Below are 20,749 nucleotides of genomic sequence, written 5' to 3'. Positions count from 1 at the left end.
CTGAAGGTGAGTCAGGAATCTTCTCTTAAATGAGTGTGCTTGCTTGCTTCTAGCAAGTAGAGCAGACCTGAGATATAGCTGCTAAAAAGAAAACATGCTTTACTCTTTCCCGAGCTTTCTCAGGCTTTTAGTGGATTCAGTTTTCCACATGTCTGAATGCCATTCTGTAGTAATTTGAGCAGCGGGGCTGCGTCCCCAGCACCAGGGCAGCCTCGCTAGCTAAAGTCCAGAAATAATTACACACAAACGATTCTTTTAAACACAGCCTTGCCCATTAGTTTAGCCTCTTAACCTATTTCTAATAATCTATGTAGCATCACGAGTGTGCTCACCAGAAAAGATTCAACAGGTCTGACCTGGTTGCTGGCTGCATCGCCATCTGCCTCAGAGAGGAGAGATATCACGTCTTCCCGCGAGAGGGTATCATGGTGTCTCTGAGCTCACTGCTTCTTCCTCCCAGCATTTTGTTCTCTTTCTCATCCCTCCTATGTTCTAAATTAACAGGGGAAGCAGTTACTTTATTTAATTAAGCAATGAAATACTACCATAACTTTATCCTTTTAAGAGTTTACCCATATAAATCTTCCATGTCGATTCTGTTGTATAATCTTTCATTTGTAAAGAACTTGCCTTTTCAGGGGAGGATTTTTTTGACATCTCTGTGGATGGAGATCATATGAAGAGGATCAGATGAGCAACCGTCACAATTTCGATTGGATTAGGAGTGGAGAGGTTTGGAGGGGGAGCGAGAAGAAAGTGGGAGGAGGAAATGAAGTGGAAATTTTGGTATTCATTATTATGAAGTAATATAAAAATCAATAGAAGATAACCAATGAAGAGATTGGAGCTAGGAAAAAAAAAACATTCATGTGAGTTGTTGACTCAGACACCAAAGACTTTTTTACAGAAAAAAACACATAAAGGGATTGAGTTACTTGGCAAAATGTGACTCATGTATTTGGGAAGATGAGTGGGGTTTTTATTTTGGGTCTCCAGGGGGCTGTGTGAGAAGCATTATATGACCTGCATCCTGGATATTTCTGAGCATAAGTAGGGAAGAAACCTGCCTATGAGGGGTGTTATGACGTAAATATAGCCTTGATGATGTGACAAAGCTGTGGTTGGGGTTGGCAACTCTCTTCCACATGAAGCACTAGTCTTCTGTGAAGGTGGGCTTACTATCTTCACGGTGGCTGAAGAGGTGAGTTCAGCTCTTGGGCTCCACAACTGTTCAACAGGATTAGGCAGCTGAACATTTCCAGAAGATGGAATCTGGAGAGCCAAGACATTTTCTTTTGGTAAATATGTTTAGGAAGCAACTGGGACCTCTGTAGTCCCAGAGAGGTTTCCGTCAAATCTCCTGTGAGTCTAAAATTTATGTTGTTAACAGCTTCTATATTTGATAGCTGTGGGGACGGTGAATGCCAGGTATTCTTCCAAGTTTATCTTTGCTATCAATGTCCAATTCATCACTCCACGAAAGTGGCAAAGATCCTCTTTGTCCATATGTGTTCTAAAAGATATTATTTATTTCTAAATGGTGCTGTTGCCCAGATTAATGAGTCTTTAATTTTGCAGTTTGTCTCACAAAACTCACTTCTCTAATGAAGACATGGAATGGCTTTATGTAATAAACCTGGGTCTGGATCAGTAGACACAATACACAGAGCCAGTGGACTGGAGTGCCATTACCGTGGGCAGGTGGTTTTGGATCAACCACCTATCCAACAGCTTGAGTGGGAAGGAGAAAAGTGGCTGTCCTTTGAATTCTTTGCCATCTGTTCAGATTTTTCTTTCTCACTTTGGGCATAGGCATACAGTCTCCTCTCATTGACACAGTGAGTCAGGAATTAGGTTTCTCAGTAGAGGTCCATTGCCTTTGGGCAGCAGGAATGTGTCTCTGATACACATATACTGAGCTGTAGACAATAGTTTGATAATTTTCCTATGAATTTCTTAAGACCAAATTACATTTAGGCAGCCCAAATCTATTCAGCACTGCCTTTTCACCTTCCCCAAAGATCTTCCAGAAAAGAGTATTGACCTCGCATCCTCCCCTTCTTATCCTTGCATGCACTTAAGGTGGAGGAAACCCTTTGTGTCTGATTGAAACTGAAGAATTCTCCCAATGCAGAGATTGGTAGCGATGAAGCCCAATCACAGAAAGAGAGCCAAGAGACAGGGGATCAGGAGTGTTGTGGCCTATCTCAGTAAGTCTACCACCATGATAAAGATGCCTCTTAGTATGAGATGCATGCCACCTCTCCAGAAGAAGAATGGGCCAACTCTCCAGAAGTAAAAACTGAGTAAGCCTTTTGAGGCCCTGGAGAATATTGTTGGCCGCAGAATTTCTCATGGCTGGAAGGAAGCCAATGAACCAGTCACCCAGTGGAAAGCCATCATTCTAGATCAACTGCCAACAATTCCCTTTCTCTATTTGTTGAAATATAATGGGATTGATTGTGTCTATGGCTTGGAGCTTCACAGTGATGAAAGGATTTTAATCCTTATGGTCCTGACTAATAATGTGCCATTTCCTCAAGTGACAGACACTCATCTGTCATACACCATTGTTGACAGAGCAGTGAAACATACATTCACTGGCACTAATGGCTCTAAGGAAGACTGGAATGGGATTTCCTAGAGGAGGTGCCAATCATTATGAATTGGTTCTATATTACCTACAAGAAAGATCCGGTCTTGTACATTTACCACCTCCTGGATGACTACCTTGAAGGCAAGATCCATATCATGCCAGGCTCTAAGGAGGAGTGCAGTGGCGTGGTCCCAGATGAGGAGCAGACCATGATGACCTGTTTCTACATTTTCAAGGAGAATGATCCAGTCCTGTACCTTTACCACTATCTTGATGACCCCATTGAAGGCCATGTCCACATCATGCCTGAATGTCCTCCAGTAGAGGTGACTTTGGAATTAGGCAGGGATTCCTTGGCAGGCAAAATTGTGCAGTACAACAAAGAAGATGGAACCCAAGAGATAGGTAAAATTATTTGCCAAGTTCCCACCAAACTTTCTGTGTGTTTCATCAAGTTTAATAATGACTTCCATATCTATGTCTATGATTTGGTGAAGACCTGTTAAAGTGAAATTCTCAAATTTTGAGGGGCACACTTAAAACTGTGTTTCGGGAATGTGTTTTTTTTTTCAGAGATACCTCAGGTCTTCTATTAATCCTGGTATTTTTTCCAATGGAATATTCTTGCTTGAAAAATAAAAATTTGTGAACATGTTGTGTTCTTTGGTGAATGATGGATTGTGATTGGTGGATGGGACATCACAGAAATACATGCCTCAAAACGAAGCAGGATTGATGGTCTTTCCCCTTGGAGAGGATGGACTGGGGATGCTTGGTGTTTTAAAGGACAAGATGGCTGTCTAGGAAGTAGTGGAGAGGGGACAAAAAGTTGTAGGATCTCGGGGCGGGATAAAGCTTGAGGGAAAAACATGTCATATGGAAAGATGTGACAGATATCAGAGTGAGGTATTGGGACTTTAGAGGATAAAGAGTAGATTAATCAGGAAGGGACACAAATGTATACTCAAAATCAGAGAAAATTAGGTTTCATTTGATGAATAGTTTAATTCGTACTGGCTGTAAGTCACTGGATGTTTGATCTCCACTGGAGCATGTTGAGTGACCAGGAGCTTCCTGCTTAGATAAAAGTGTCTACTCCCAGTGGCTCTTCTGCAGTGGGATGGAGGTCAAGCTACCTACTTCCTTTTTTCAGAATTCTTTCTGCCACCTACTTTGTCATGCCTGGATTGGGTATGCCTTGAACTCTCATAGGTCCTTTGCATGCCATCCAACCCTTGTGAGTTCATTTAAATAATTGTCCTGCCATATCTGGAAAACAGTGTTCCCTTTCATTGATCATGTTCTGTAGGACTTGGGCTATAAAACTCATCAACAGACACACCCACACACAGGATAAACATGTACACATTGATGCCCACTAATGTGTGACATGCACACATATGATGAATGCACCGATCTCCATCAAATCAGTAAACGAGGGAATCCCTGATGCTAGGTGGAGTGTGGCAAAGACCCCACAAACCCATCAGACCCCCAAATACCAGTATGGTATTGATGTCTGACTCCCATCATGTAAGGATCCTGCCATCCTGTAACGGGGCGATTTTTGCATCCTTGATCTTCACAAACTTGGTTAAAATGTTAGAGTTGTCAAACTGCCAGTTAGGGTCCAGCATGTAGATCAGCTGTCCCAGGTCAGGTGAGTTGGCTACAATTTGGGTGAGAACTTCTACCAGGGCATTCTGGTACACCCTCACCTCTTCTTCTCCCAGTCCTCATCATCACTCTTGTGGCTGGGATTGGAGCTCAAAGAAGGCAAAATTGGAAAAGCCTCCTCCTCAGTGGAAACCAATGTCCATCTTTCATATGACCTGACTCTCACAAGGAATGTAGCATATTTTATCCTTCTAGGTCTCCTCATTCATTGGTTCACTCATCTTTCCAATGAATGATTGAATTCATCCATTCTTCCATCTCTCTCTCTCTCTCTCTCTCTCTCTCTCTCTCTCACTCTATCTCTCTCTCTTTTCTTCCTTCCCTTCTTGCATTTCCCCCTTTATAGTAGTAATTTGAGCAGCGGGGCTGCGTCCCAGCACCATGGCTGCCTAGCTAGCTTATGCCCCAAAATGAGAACACAAAAAAACTGTACTTTTTAAACACTCCCTGGCCCATTATTTTCAGCCTCTTAACCCATTTCTAATAATATATGTTGCAGCACGAGGTGTGCTTACCAGGAAAGATTCAGCATGTCTGACCTGCTGGCTGGCTGCATTGCCATCTGCCTCAGAGAGCAGAGCTCCCGTGTCTGCCCGGGAGAGTGGTGCTTGGCATCTCTGAGCTCACTTCCTCTTTCTCACAGCATTCTGTTCTCTTTACTCCTCCCACCTATGTTCTAACCTATCAAGGGAAGCAGATTCTTTATTTAATTAAGCAATGACCTTCTTCCATCACTTTATCCTTTCAACAGCTTGCCCAAAGAAATCTTCCATGTCTCTTCTGTTGTATAATCTTTCATTTGTAAAGAACTTGCCCTCTCAGGGAAGGATTTTTCTGACATCTCTGTGGATGGAGGTCATATGAGGAAGATCAGATGAGCAACCATGACAACTCTTATGCTGTAGAGTTAGGTGGACCAGAGATTGATTGCTGACAATCCTGTGCTATGCGTCAGATGCCCATGAACTCTGCCCCTGTTGTCAGACAGGCAGACATCACGGTGGTCCCACATACTTAACTCATTCAGTGTTCACAGATCATGTAGTTTGAGTTCTAATTCTTCTCCTAAACTAATAAAGAAACCAAGATTAGGAGAAGAGAAGAGCCTGAAGTAAGGCCTCAATATGGGCCATTGTGCAAAAGTAAGGTTACCTGCCTCCATTTATGCTCTCTCCCTTTCTTAGTCAAATCCATCCTTCCATAGGCAAACCAATTTCTCGCCAACAGTTAAGCATAGGTTTGAACCCGACAGCCTTTGATTTCTGAAATAAGAACTGTCCCCTTTAGGTCTCATAACAACACAGGAAGTTTTGTAAGACTGTCCCAGCAACAATTTAAAGAAATTCTAGGAAACCAAAGATGCAGCAATTTATGTTTAATGGTAATAAACATGGTTTGGATGAGACAAAAGAAAAACAGATTTGTGGACTCACAATGATTTCATGTGATTTGGCCCACACAGGATTCTGGTTCTGAATACTTCACGCTCAGTGGGTTTTGGAGATTGTGGTGACCCTGAAACTAGCTGGAGGCTTTGGGGCCTGAAAGGACAAGCCTTGATATTTCAGGACATCCTTGTCCTTGGTTTCCACTCTTTACTGATTTCCATACATAGAATGAGCAGCCATCTACTCCTGCTGCCATGCCTTCCCACATGTACAGAGAGAACACCCTCCACACCCAGGTTGCTTGTATTATATATGAAGGCATATGTCACAAACAATCTCCCACACCAGTTTAGTATTGTGATTAATAGAATGATTATTTCATTAAAGGGCAAAAACTTGCAGATGACCAGCCCTGACAAAAGCCCTCAGCGGGATCAGGAAAGGAGCTTAGAAGCCAGAAGGGAAACTGGAAGCAAGAGATCAAGCTGAAGGCAAATGTTGGTTTTTGAAAGAGAGAGAGACCACACCTCAATGGGCTGGTATGTCAGTGGCTATTGGCTGAAAGAGTGGAAGAAACTCATGCAACACACTTATTTGGATATAGCAAAAAAAAAATACTAGGATGTGAGAAAAAAAACTATTTTAGTTTATTTATTTCAGTCCTTCCAGATACATCACAGAGATAGGATCTCTTCATGCATGAGAGTCACCAATGATTTCCCTTTAAGAAAATACCCACAAAACTCCCAATAACATCATCAGCATTCAACAACATGTCTATGATTGCTTTGCCTTGCCTTTGCTTGTCAGTAAATGATGCTGCTAGTTAATCTGTGAAAGCAATGCAAATATCCCTGTAACTAAATAGACAGAATTGACAGGTTAATTTAAATACATCAGGGAGTCACACTACGATCGAATGGGTTAATCATCACCAGTGAGACAGTGACATATTTAAGATCTTTCCTTTGTCTATAAATCTCAGAATTGTCAACATCTGTTGTCATACATATTTCTTAGGGTTTTGTCCCCCTGGTAGTTTCCTTGGTATGCTTCCATAATTTTTGTCAAATCCAATCAGTTTTGCCATGCACTCTCAGCTCCACATCATTGTGTTCCCCTTGTATTCTAGTCCAGGCATTTTAGACATCTTGAAACTGTTGCAAGATTATCTCATGTTCCATCTAAATGATTTGGAGTGTTATTTAGGCTGAGTTTTATCTTCCATCCATGAGTTCATTGACTTTCCTTGGGCATAATTCCTGGGACACTGAGCCTAACTCCTGGGGGATTTCTCTAGTTACTTCTCCTTGCTGAGACAGCTTATACTCTCAGTACAGCTATGACAGTATTTCTGTAGCAAAAATTCTTCTCAAGATGAGAAGAAATTTCAATATTACAATCCATTTGTTTTTATTGTGACTTAAACACACACACACTCACACACACAAGTAATGCAAATACACTGATGATAACAATTTAGTGGGCCATTCCGGGGTTGTCAAGATCATTATCTTTCGAGGGGTTCTTAGAGAGCCATGGGGTGAACCCCTCTAGTAACTTGGGCAGGTGAGGAGAGGTTGATTGCACTGTGCCATGTCCATAGTCACCATGGGTGCCTTGTCCTATAGTCAGACTGATGACTATCTTGAATATCAACATGGAACTTTTGTATGGCAAATGATGGAGATCAAGTCAGGGTAAAAATCACAAAACTAGATGGAGCTTCCAAGCACCAGTTGAATAGCTGACTGATGGAGAATAAGAGCAAGGATGTCAGGAATAAAATAGCTTGGTCCACACACTGAGACACTGTGCCTGAACGAAGGGGATTTCAACTAAACCAGTGGCCTGGGAATGAAAGAACATGGGATCAAAGTGGAAGCTCTGAATGTGGCTGACAATTGGGGCAGACTGAGAAGCCAATGGTAATGGCACTGGCATTTGTCTGCACTTCATATACAGGCTTCTTTGTGATCCTATTCTATGTGGATGCATACCTTCCTAAATCTCGATGGATGAAGTCTAGGCTTGCACTTCCCACAGGTCAAGGTATCCCGCCCACAATTTGGATTGGTGTAGGAGTGGAGAGGTTTGGTGGGGAAGCGAGAAGTATGTGGGAGGAGGAAATGAAGTGGAAATTTTGATATTCATTATTTTTTTTATTAAGAAAAGAAGAAAAAAACATAAACAAAAAACAAGTTTCCACCTCCTCCCAGCCTCCCATTTCCCTCCCCCTCCTCCCACCCTTCTCCCCCTCCCCCCACTCCTCTCCCCCTCCCTCTCCAGTCCACAGAGCAGTCCGGGTTCCCTGCCCTGTGGTAAGTCCTAGGTCCTCCCCCCTCCGTCCATATCTAGGAAGGTGAACATCCAAACTGGCTAGGCTTCCACAAAGCCAGCACATTAAATAGAATCAAAACCCCGTGCCATTGTCCTTGGCGTCTCATCAGCCCTCATTGTTCGCCATGTTCAGAGAGTCTGGTTTTATCCCATGCTTTTTCGGTTACAGTCCAGCTGGCCTTGGTGAGCTCCCAGTAGATCAGCTCCACTGTCTCAGTGGGTGGGTGCACCCCTCATGGTCCCGACTTCTTTGCTCATGTTCTCCCTCCTTCTGCTCCTCATTGGGACCTTGGGAGTTCAGTCCAGTGCTCATGTGTGGGTCTCTGTCTCTATCTCTATCCATCACCAGGTGAAGGTTCTATGATGATATGCAAGATATTTGTCAGTATTGCTCTAGGATAGGGTCATTTCAGGTTCCCAATCCTCAGCTGCCCAAGGAACTAACTGGGAACCTCATCTTGGGCCCTTGGGAGCCCGTCTAGGGTCAAATCTCTTGCCCACGCTAAAGTGGCTCCCTTAACTAAGAATTGTGGTTCCGTGCTCCCCTATCCACCTTTCCTTTATCCCAATTCTCCTGATTCCCCAAGTCCCCCCTCCTTCCCTTCTACCTTTTCTCTCCCCATCTCCCCTTACCCCCATCCCACCCCAACCGCAAGATCCTAATTTTCTCCCCGGCAATTTGGTCTACTTCCCTTAGCCAAGAGGATAACTATATGTTTTTCCTTGGGTTCACCTTCTTACTTAGCTTCTTTAGGTTCACCTATTGTAGACTCCGTGGCCCTTATTTATGGCTAGAAACCAATTATGAGCGAGTACATCCCATGTTCATCTTTTTGGGTCTGGGACACCTCACTCAGGATAGTGTTTTCTATTTCCATCCATTTGCATGCAAAATTCGAGAAGTCATTGTTTTTTACCGCAGCGTAGTACTCTAGCGTGTTTATATTCCATACTTTCTTCATCCATTCTTCCATTGAAGGGCATCTAGGTTGTTTCCAGGTTCTGGCTATTACAAATAATACTGCTATGAACATAGTTGAACAAATGCTTTTGTCATATGATAGAGCATCTCTTGGGTATATTCCCAGGAGTGGTATTGCTGGGTCCAGGGGTAAGTTGATCCCGAATTTCCTGAGAAACCGAAACACTGACTTCCACAGTGGTTGCACAAGATTGCATTCCCACCAGCAAAGGATGAGGGTACCCGTTCCTCCACAGCCACTCCAGCAAAGGTTATCCTTGGTGTTTTTGAGTTTAGCCATTCTGACAGGTGTAAGATGATATCTCAAAGTTGTTTTGATTTGCATTTCCCTGATTGCTAAGGAAGTTGAACACGACCTTAAGTGTCTTTTGGCCATTTGAACTTCTTCTGTTGAGAATTCTCTGTTCAGTTCAGTGCCCCATTTATTAATTGGGTTAATTAGCATTTTAAAGTCTAGTTTCTTGAGTTCTCTATATATTTTGGAGATCAGACCTTTGTCTGTTGTGGGGTTGGTGAAGTTCTTCTCCCAGTCAGTAGGTTGCCTTTGTGTCTTATTGACTATGTCCTTTGCTTTACAGAAGCTTCTCAGTTAAAGTAGGTCCCATTTATTCAATGTTGCCCTTAATGTCTGTGCTTCTGGGGCTATACATAGGAAGTGAACTCCTGTGCCCATCTCCTGTAGGGTACTTCCCACTTTCTCTTCTATCAGATTCAGTGTGTTCGGGCTGATATTGAGGTCTTTAATCCATTTGGACTTGAGTTTTGTGCATGGTGATAGATAAGGTCTATTTTCATTCTTCTACAGGATGACATCCAGTTGTACCAGCACCATTTGTTGAAGATGCTTTCTTTCTTCCATTGTATACTTTTAGCTCCTTTATAAAAAATGAGGTGTTCATAGATTTGTGGGATAAAATCCGGGTCTTCTATACAATTCCATTGGTCGACCTCTCTGTTTTTATGCCAGTACCACACTGTTTGCATTACTGTAGCTCTGTAATAGGGTTTGAAGTCAGGGATGGCAATGCCTCTAGAAGATCCTTTATTGTATAGGATTGTTTTGGCTATCCTGGGTTTTTTTGTTTTTCCATATAAAATTGATTATTGTCCTCTCCAGATCTGTGAAGAATTTTGATGGGATCTTGATGGGGATTGCATTGAATCTATAAATTGCCTTTGGTAGAATTGCCATTTTTACTATGTTGATCCTCCCAATCCAAGAGCAAGGGAGGTCCATCCATTTTTTGGTATCCTCTTCAATTTCTTTCTTCGATGCCTTAAAGTTCTTGTCAAATAGATCTTTCACTTCCTTGGTTAGATTTACCCCAAGATATTTTATGCTGTTTTTGGCTATTGTGAATGGTGAAGCTTCTCTGATTTCCCTCTCTGCTTCCATATCCTTTGTGTATAAGAGGGCGACTGATTTTTTGGAGTTGATCTTGTATCCTGCCACATTACTAAACCTGTTTATCAGCTGTATAAGTTCTTTGGTGGAGTTTTGGGGGTCACTTATGTACACTATCATATCATCTGCAAATAACGAAAGTTTAACTTCTTCCTTTCCAATTCGAATCCCCTTGATTCCCTTATGTAGTCTTATTGCTATTGCTAGAACTTCAAGCACTATATTGAAGAGGTATGGCGAAAGTGGACAGCCTTGTCGTGTTCCTGAGTTAAGTGGGATGGCTTTGAGTTTCTCTCCGTTTAACTTGATGCTAGCTGTCGGCTTGCTGTATATAGCTTTTATTATCTTTAGGTATGACCCTTGTATCCCTAATCTCTCCAAGACTTTTAACATAAATGGATGTTGAATTTTGTCAAATGCTTTTTCAGCATCTAATGAAATGATCATATGGTTTTTTTCTTTCAGTTTATTTATATGCTGGATTACATTGATAGATTTTCATATGTTGAACCAGCCCTGCATCTCAGGAATGAAGCCTACTTGATCATAATGGATAATTTTTTGGATGTGTTCTTGGATTCGATTTGCCAGTATTTGGTTGAGTATTTTTGCGTCGATATTCATGAGTGAGATTGGCCTTTAGTTCTCTTTCCTGGTTGAGTCTTTGAGTGGTTTTGGTATCAGAGTAATTGTGGCTTCATAAAAGGAGTTTGGTGATGACCCTTCTGTTTCTATATTGTGGAATACATTAAGGAGTATAGGTATTAGATCTTCTTGGAAGTTCTGGTAGAATTCCGCATTGAAACCATCTGGTCCTGGGCTTTTTTTGGTAGGGAGGTTTTTGATAACCTCTTCTAATTCTTCGTGAATAACAGGTCTATTTAGATTGTTCACCAGGTCCTGATTTTACTTTGGTATTTATCTAAAAAAGTATCCATTTTCTTTACATTTTCCAATTTTGTGGCGTATAGGCTTTTGTAGTAAGATCTAATGATTCTCTGAATTTCCTCTGTATCTGTGGTTATGTCCCTTTTCATTTCTGATCTTATTAATTTGCAAATTCTCTCTCTGCCGTTTGATTAGCTTGGATAGTGGTTTGTCAATCTTGTTGATTTTCTCCAGGAACCAGCTTTTTGTTTCATTGATTCTTTGTATTGTTTTCTGTGTTTCTATTTTGTTGATTTCAGCCCTCATTTTGATTATTTCCAGTCTTCTACTCCTCCTAGGTGAGTCTGCTTCTTTTTTTTTTTCTAGAGCTTTCAGGTGGGCTGTTAAGTCTCCAATGTGAGCTTTCTCTGTTTTCTTTAAGTGGGCACTTAGTGCGATGAACTTTCCTCTTAGCACTGCTTTCATAGTGTCCCATAAGTTCGAGTATGTTGTTTCTTTATTTTCATTGAATTCCAGGAAGACTTTAATTTCTTTCTTTATTTCTTCCTTAATCCAGGTATGGTTCAATAGTTGACTGTTCAGTTTCCATGACTTTGTATGCTTTCTGGGGGTAGCATTATTTTTGAATTCTAACTTTAATCCATGGTGATCTGATAAGACACAGGTGGATACTAATATTTTTTTGTAACTGTGGATTTTTGCTTTGTTACAGACTATGTGGTCGATTTTCGAGAAGGTTCCTTGAGCGGCAGAGAAGAAGGTATATTCTTTCCTATTTGGATGGAATGTTCTATAGATGTCTGTTAAGTCCATTTGATTCATTACCTCCATTAATTCTCTTATTTCTCTGTTAGGTTTCTGTCTGATTGACCTGTCCATTGGTGAGAGAGGAGTGTTGAAGTCTCCTACTATTAGTGTGTGCGGTTTGATGGCTGCCTTGAATTTTAGCAATGTTTCGTTTATGTACGTGGGTGATTTTATATTAGGGGCATAGATGTTCAGGATTGAGACTTCATCCTGATGAACTGTTCCTGTTATGAGTATAAAATGCCCCTCTCCATCTCTTCTGATTGATTTAAGTTTGAAGTCAACTTTGTTAGAGATTAGTATGGCCACACCTGCCTGTTTCTTAGGTCCATTTGCTTGATAGGCCTTTTCCCAGCCCTGTACTCTGAGTAGGTGCCTGTCTTTGTGGTTGAGGTGTGTTTCTTGTAAACAGCAGAATGTTGGATCCTGTTTTCTTATCCAATCTCTTAGCCTGTGCCTTTTTATAGGTGAGTTGAGTCCATTGACATTAAGTGATATTAATGACCAGTGGTTGTTAACTCCGGTCATTTTTTTTTAGTCGTAGAGTTTGTGTGTTTCCCTTCTTTGTTTTGTGTTGGTGAAGGGTTTCTAGATGTCTGAGTTATTGTGGTCATTGTTGGACTCCTTGGTTAGTGATTTTCCTTCAATTACTTTCTGTAAGGCTGGATTTGTGGCTGCGTATTGTTTAAATTTGTTTTTATCCTGGAAAATTTTATTTTCTCCATTTATAGTGAATGAAAGCTTGGCTGGGTATAGTAATCTGGGCTTGCACCCATGGTCTCTCAGTTTCTGCAGTACATCTATCCAGGACCTTCTGGCTTTCATGGTTTCCATGGAGAAGTCAGGTGTAAGTCTGATATGGTTACCTTTATAAGTAATTTGGCCTTTTTCCTTTGCAGCTCTTAATATTCTTTCCTTATTCTGTATGCTTTGTGTTTTGATAATTATATCGCGAGGGGTTTTTTTTTTTGATCCAGCCTATTCGGTGTTCTGTATGCTTCTTGCACCTTCATAGGTATATCTTTCTTTAGGTTGGGAAAGTTTTCTTCTATAATTTTGTTAAATATATTTTCTGGACAATTGAGCTGCCCTTCTTCTCCTTCTTCTACTCCTATTATTCTTAGGTTTGGTCTTTTTATTGTGTCCCATATTTCCTGAATGTTTTGTGATGAGAATTTGTTGGACTTGCTGTTTTCTTTTATGAGTGTGTTTATTTTCTCTATGGTATCTTCAGAATCCGAGAGTATTACTTCTATCTCTTGTATTCTGCTGGTTATGCTTGTTTCTGTAGTCTCTATTCGTTTACCTAGATTTTCCATGTCCAGCCCGCCCTCTGTTTGTGTTTTCTTCTTTGCCTCCATTTCAGTTTTCAGGTCTTGAACTGTTTCCATTATCTGTTTGATTGTTTTTCCTTGGTTTTCTAGGGTATCATTCACTGATTTATTCAATTCTTCAAACTTTCTGTTATATTTCTCATCCATTTCTATAAGGGCGTATTTTACATGCTGTTTAAGGGTGTCAATCAGTTTCATGAAGTCAATCTTTTCTCCTTCTTCTTGATTAAGGGGTTCTTGTCCTCCCGTTGTGAGGTCGCTTGTTTCTGGTGGCTTCATGTTGCTTTTCAGCTTGTTGGGCGAATTCTTGCCTTGACGTCGGCCCATCTCTTCTTCCAAATGCTCCCTATGGATCTTCTTTTACCGGATCAGGTCTCCTTGCCTACCAAACGCTGGCTCTCCACAATGTTGGCTCTCCTGGCGCCGAGAGATCAGGCCTCCATGCTGGTTGGGCAGCTCACAAACAAAGCACCTACCCCGCTTGGTGCAGGCAGGCCACAGAAACAAAGGAACTGCTGCCCGCCCGGGAGCCCCGAGTACTGGGACCCAGCGCCCAGATAGGCTGGCCTGGGCGATGCCACACGCCAAAAGAGGGCGGTGGGTCTGAAGTGGGGAGGGCTCTGGATGGAAGCTGGGTGGGCGAGGAAGAAAGAGGCATCACCCAGGGAGTAGAGGCCCTGCAGAGAGACCAAGAAGGACAGGGGGCCAAGAAACCCCCGAGCTCCCCGTCCCAGGCTGGCGCCGAGGGCCAGAAACTCACCCCAATGCTGGGGCTCCTGGTGCCGAAAGATCAGGCCCTTGATATTCATTATTATGAAGTAATATCAAAATCAATAGAAAATAACCAATGAAGAGATTGGATCTAGGAAAAAAAAACATTAATGTGAGTTGTTGACTCAGACACCAAAGACTTTTTTTACAGAAAAAAAAACACACATAAAGGGATTAAGTTACTTGGCAAAATATGACTCATGTATTTGGGAAGATGAGTGGGGTTTTATTTTGGGTCTCCAGGCGGCTGTGTGAGCAGCATTATAGGACCTGCATGCTGGATATTTCTGTGGGTAAGTAGGGAAGAAACCTGCCTATGAGGGGTGTGATGACATAAGTATAGCCTTGGTGATGTCACAAAGCTATGGTTGGGGTTGGCAACTCTCTTCCACATGAATCACTAGTCTTCTGTGAAGGTGTGCTTACTATATTCACGGTGGATGAGGAGGTGAGTTCAGCTCATGGGCTCCAAAACTGTTCAACAGGATTAGGCAGCTGAACATTTCCAGAAGATGGAATCTGGAGAGCCAAGACATTTTCTTTTGGTAAATATGTTTAGGAAGCAACTGGGACCTCTGTAGTCCCAGAGAGGTTTCCTTCAAATCTCCTGTGAGTCTAAAATTTTTGTTGTTAACAGCTTCTATATTTGATAGCTGTGGGGACGGTGAATGTCAGGTGTTCTTCCCACTTTTTCTTTGCAATCAATGTCCAATTCATCAGTCCATGAAAGTGGAAAAGATCCTCTTTGTCCATATGTGTTTTAAAAGATATTAATTATTTCTAAGTGGTGCTGATGCCCAGATTAATGAGTCTTTATTTTTGCAGTTTGTCTCACAAAACTCACTTCTCTAATGAAGACATGGAATGGCTTTATGTAATAAACCTGGGTCTAGATCAGGAGACACAATACAGAGAGCCAGTGGACTGGAGTGCCATGACCTTGGGCAGGTGGTTTTGGATCAACCACCTAACCAACAGCTTGAGTGGGAAGGAGAGAAGTGGCTGTCCTTCGAATTCTTTGCCATCTGTTCAGATTTTTCTTTCTCACTTTGGGCATAGGCATACAGTCTCCTCTCATTGACACAGTCAGTCAGGAATTAGGTTTCTCAGTAGAGGTCCATTGCCTTTGTACAGCAGGAATATGTCTCTGATACACATATACTGAGCTGTAGACAATAGTTTGATAATTTTCCTATGAATTTCTTAAGACCAAATTACATTTAGGCAGCCCAAATCTATTCAGCACTGCCTTTTCACCTTCCCCAAAGATCTTCCAGAAAAGAGTCTTGACCTCGCATCCTCCCCTTCTTAACCTTGCAGGCACTTATGGTGGAGGAAACCACTTTGTGTCTGATTGAAACTGAAGAATTCTTCCAATGCAGAGATTGGCAGCTATGAAGCCCAAGCACAGAAAGAGAGCCAAGAGACAGTGGAACAGGAGTGTTGTGACCTATCTCAGTAAATCTACAACCATGATAAAGATGCCTCTTAGTATGAGATGCATGCCACCTCTCCAGAAGAAGAATGGGCCAACTCTCCAGAAGCAAAAACTGAGTAAGCCTTTTGAGGCCCTGGAGAATATTGTTGGCCGCAGAATTTCTCATGGCTGGAAGGAGCCAATGAACCAGTCACCCAGTGGAAAGCCAACATTCTAGATCAACTGCCAACATATACCTCTTTCTATTTGTTGAAATATGATGGGATTGATTGTGTCTATGGCTTGGAGCTTCGCAGCAATGAAAGGATTTTAAACCTTAAGATCCTGCCTAATAATGTGCCATTTCCTCAGGTGACAGACACTCATCTGTCAAACACCATAGTTGGCAGAGCAGTGAAACATACATTCACGGGCACAAATAAATGGCTCTAAGGAAGACTGGAATGGGATTTCCTAGAGGAGGTGCCAATCATGAAGACCTGGTTCTATATTACCTACAAGAAAGATCCGGTCTTGTACATTTACCACCTCCTGGATGACTACCTTTAAGGCAACCTCCACATCATGCAAGGCTCTAAGGAGGAGTGCAGTGGCGTGGTCCCAGATGAGGTGCAGACCATGATGACCTGTTTCTACATTGTCAAGAAGAATGATCCAGTCCTGTACCTTTACCACCATCTTGATGACTCCATTGAAGGCAACGTCCACATCATGCCTGAATGTCCTCCAGTAGAGGTAACTTTGGAATTAGGCAGGGAATCCTTGGCAGGCAAAATTGTGCAGTACAACAAAAAAGATGGAACCCAAGACATAGGTAAAATTATTTGCCAAGTTCCCACCAAACTTGTGTTTCATCAAGTTTAATAATGACTTCCATATCTATGTCTATGATTTGGTGAAGATCTGTTAAAGTGAAATTCTCAAATTTTGAGGGGCACACTTAAAACTGTGTTTGGTGAATGTGTTTTTTTCAGAGATACCTCAGTTCTTCTTTTAATCCTGGCATTTTTTTCCAATGGAATATTCTTGCTCAAAAAATAAAAATATGTGAACATGTTGTGTTCTTTGATGAATGATGGATTGTGTTTGGTGGATGGTACATCACAGAAATACATGCCTCAAAACAAAGCAGGATGTATGGTTTTTCCCCTTGGAGAGGATGGACTGGGGATGCTTGGTGTTTTAAAGGACAAGATGGCTGTCTAGGAAGTAGTGGAGAGGGGACAAAAAGTTGTAGGATCTTGGGGCGGGATAAAGCTTGAGGGAAAAACATGTCAAATGGAAAGATGTGACAGATATCAGAGTGAGATATTGGGACTTTAGAGGATAAACAGTAGATTAATCAGGAAGGGACACAAATGTATACTCAAAATAAGAGAAAATTAGGTTTCATTTGATGAATAGTTTAATTCGTACTGGCTGTAAGTCACTGGATGTTTGATCTCCACTGGAGCATGTTGAGTGACCAGGAGCCTCCTGCTTAGAGAAAAGTATCTACTCCCAGTTGCTCTTCTGCAGTGGGATGTATGTCAAGCTACCTACTTCCTTTTGTCAGAATTCTTTCTGCCACCTACTTTGTCATGTCTGGATTGGGTATGCCTTGAACTCTCATAGGTCCTTTGCATGCTATCCAACCCTTGTGAGTTCATTTAAATAATTGCCCTGCCATATCTGGAAAACAGTGTTCCCTTTCATTGATCATGTTCTGTAGGACTTGGGTAATAAAACTCATCTACAAACGCACCCACACACAGGATAAACATGTTCACATTGATGCCCACTAATGTGTGACATGCACACATATGATGAATGCACCGATCTCCATCAAATCAGTAAACGAGGGAATCCCTGATGCTAGGTGGAGTGTGGCAAAGACCCCACAAACCCATCAGACCCCCAAATACCAGTATGGTATTGATGTCTGACTCCCATCATGTAAGGATCCTTCCATCCTGTAACGGGGCGATTTTTGCTTCCTTCCTCTTCACAAACTTGCTTAAAATGTTAGAGTTGTCAAACTGCCAGTTCGGGTCCAGCATGTAGATCTGCTCTCCCAGTTCAGGTGATTTGGCTACAATTTGGGTGAGAACTTCTACCAGGGCATTCTGGTACACCCTCACCTCTTCTTCTCCCCGTCCTCATCATCACTCTTGTGGCTGGGCTTGGAGCACAAAAAAGGCAAAATGGAAGAAGCCTCCTCCTCAGTGGAAATAAATGTCCATCTTTCATATGACCTGACTCTCACAGGGAATGCAGCACATTTTATCCTTCTAGGTCTCCTCATTCATTGGTTCACTCATCTTTCCAATGAATGATTGAATTCATCTATTCTGCCATATCTCTCTCTCTCTCTTCTTCCTTCCCTTCTTCCATTTCCGTCTTTATAGTAGTAATTTGAGCAGCGGGGCTGTGTCCCCAGCACCATGGCCGCCTAGCTAGCTTATGCCCCGAAATAAGAACACAAAAACTGTATTCTTTTAAACACTCCCTGGCCCATTATTTTCAGCCTCTTAACCCTTTTCTAATAATGTCTGTTGCAGCACAAGGTGCGCTTACCAGGAAAGATTCAGCATGTCTGACCTGCTGGCTGGCTGCATCGCCACCTGCCTCAGAGAGCAGACCTACAGTGTCTGCCCGGGAGAGGGGTGCATGGCATCTCTGAGCTCACTTCCTCTTTCTCACAGCATTCTGTTCTCTTTACTCCTCCCACCTATGTTCTAACATTTCAAGGGAAGCAGATTCTTTATTTAATTAAGCAATGACCTTCTTCCATCACTTTATCCTTTCAACAGCTTGCCCAAATTAATCTTCCATGTCTCTTCTGTTGTATAATCTTTCATTTGTAAAGAACTTGCCCTCTCAGGGATGGATTTTTCTGACATCTCTGTGGATGGAGGTCATAGGGGGAAGATTAGATGAGCAACTATGACAACTCTTATGCTGTAGAGTTTGTTGGACCAGAGATTGATTGCTGACAATCCGGTGCTATGTGTCAGATGCCCATGAACTCTGCCCCTGTTGTCAGACAGGCAGACATCAAGGTGGTCACACATATTTAACTCATTCAGTGTTCACAGATCATGTAGATTGAGTTCTAATTCTTCTCCTAAACTAATAAAGAAACCAAGGTTAGGAGAAGAGAGGAGCCTGAAGTAAGGCCTCAAAATGGGTCGTTGTGCAAAAGCAAGGTTACCTGCCTCCATTAATGCTCTCTCCCTTTCTTAGTCAAATCCATCCTTCCATAGATAGCTATAGGCAACCGATTTTTCACCAACAGCGAAGCATAGGTTTGAACCCAACAGCCTTTGATTTCTGAAATAAGTGCTGTCCCCTTAAGGTCTCATAACAACACAGGAAGCTTTGTAAGAGTGTCCCTGCAACAATTTAAAGCAATTCTAGGACACCCAAGATGCAGCAAGTTATGTTTATTGGTAATAGACATGGTTCTGATGGGAGAAAAGAATGTAGCATTAAAAAGCAGATTGGCGTACTCGCGATGATTTCATGTGATTTGCACACACAGGCTTCTGGTTCTGAATACTATACGCTCAGTGGGTTTTGGAGATTGTTGTGACCCTGAACCTAGCTGGAGGCTTTGGGGCCTGAAAGGACAAGCCTTGATATTTCAGGACACCCTTGTCCTTGGTTTCCACTGATTACTGATTTCCATTCAGAGAATGAGCAGCCATCTACTCCTGGTGCCATGCCTTCCCACATGAACAGAGAGAACACCATTCACACCAAGGTTGCTTGAATCACAAATGAAGGCATAAGTCATAAACAATCTCCCACACCAGTTTAGAATTTTCATTAATAGAATGATTATTTCGTTAAAGGGCAAAAACTTACAGATGACCAGCCCTGACAAAAGACCTCAGCAGGATCAGGAAAGGAGCCTAGAAACCAGAAGGGAAACTGGAAGCAAGAGATCAAGCTGAAGGTAAATGTTGGTTTTTGAACGAGAGAGAGACCACACCTCAATGGGCTGGTATGTCAGTGGCTATTGGTTGAAAGAGTGGAAGAAACTCATGCAACACACTTATTTGGATATAACAAAAAAAAAGGTTACTAGAATGTGAGAAAACAAAAACTATTTTAGTTTATTTATTACAGTCCTTCCAGATACATCACAGAGATAGGATCTCTTCATGCATGAGAGTCACCGATGATTTCCCTTTAAGAAAAAAAACCCACAAAAAAATAAAAAAAGAAAAAAAAAGAAAAAACCCACAAAACTCCCAATAACATCATCAGCATTCAACAACATGTCTATGATTGCTTTGCCTTGACTTTGCTTGTCAGTAAATGATGCTGCTACTTAATCTCTGCAAACAATGCAAATTTCCCTGTAACTAAATAGATAGAATTGACAGGTTATCTTAAACACATCAGGGAGTCACACTACGATGTAATGGGTTAATCATCACCAGTGTGACAGTGACATATTTAAGATCTTTCCTTTGTCTATAAATCTCAGAATTGTCAACATGATATGTTGTCATAGAGATTACTTAGGGTTTTGTCCCACTGGTGGTTTCCTGGGTATGCTTCCATAATTTTTGCCAGATCCAATCAGTTTTGCCATGCAGTCTCAGCTCCACATCATTGTGTTCCCCTTATGTTCTAGTCCAGACATTTTAGAGATCTTGAAACTGTTGCAAGAGTATCTCATGTTCCACCTAAATGATTTGGAGTGTTATTTATGCTGAGTTTTATCTTCCATCCATGAGTTCATTGACTTTCCTTGGGCATAATTCCTGGGACACTGAGCCTAACTCCTGGGGGATTCCTCTAGTTACTTCTCCTTGCTGGAAAGCTTACACTCTCAGTACTACTATGACAGTATTTCTGTAGCAAACATTCTTCTCAAGAAGAGAAAAAATTTCAATATTACAATCCATTTGTATTTATTGTGATTTATACACACACACATATACAAATTAATGCAAATGCACTGATGATATCAATTTAATGGGCCATTCTGGGGTTGTCAAGATCATTACCACTCGAGGGGTTCTTAGAAAGCCATGGGCTGACCCCATCTAGGAACTTGGGCAGGTGAGGAGAGATTGACTGCACTATGCCATGTCCATAGTCACCATGGGTGCCTTTTCCTATAGTCA

The 20,749-nt window shown here is 41.8% G+C and overlaps 1 pseudogene; it reads left to right on the top strand.

Moving 5' to 3' along the window:
• The first annotated feature begins 15,726 nt into the window (after positions 1–15,726).
• On the top strand, positions 15,727–16,340 carry LOC121443833 (annotated as a pseudogene).
• Positions 16,341–20,749: the final 4,409 nt, after the last annotated feature.

Source organism: Microtus oregoni, unplaced genomic scaffold (genome assembly GCF_018167655.1).
Source record: "Microtus oregoni isolate MIOR12 unplaced genomic scaffold, Mior012 000113F_ref0000058, whole genome shotgun sequence".
NCBI classification, from domain to species: Eukaryota; Metazoa; Chordata; class Mammalia; order Rodentia; family Cricetidae; genus Microtus; species Microtus oregoni.
This window is presented reverse-complemented; position numbering and strand designations above follow the sequence as displayed.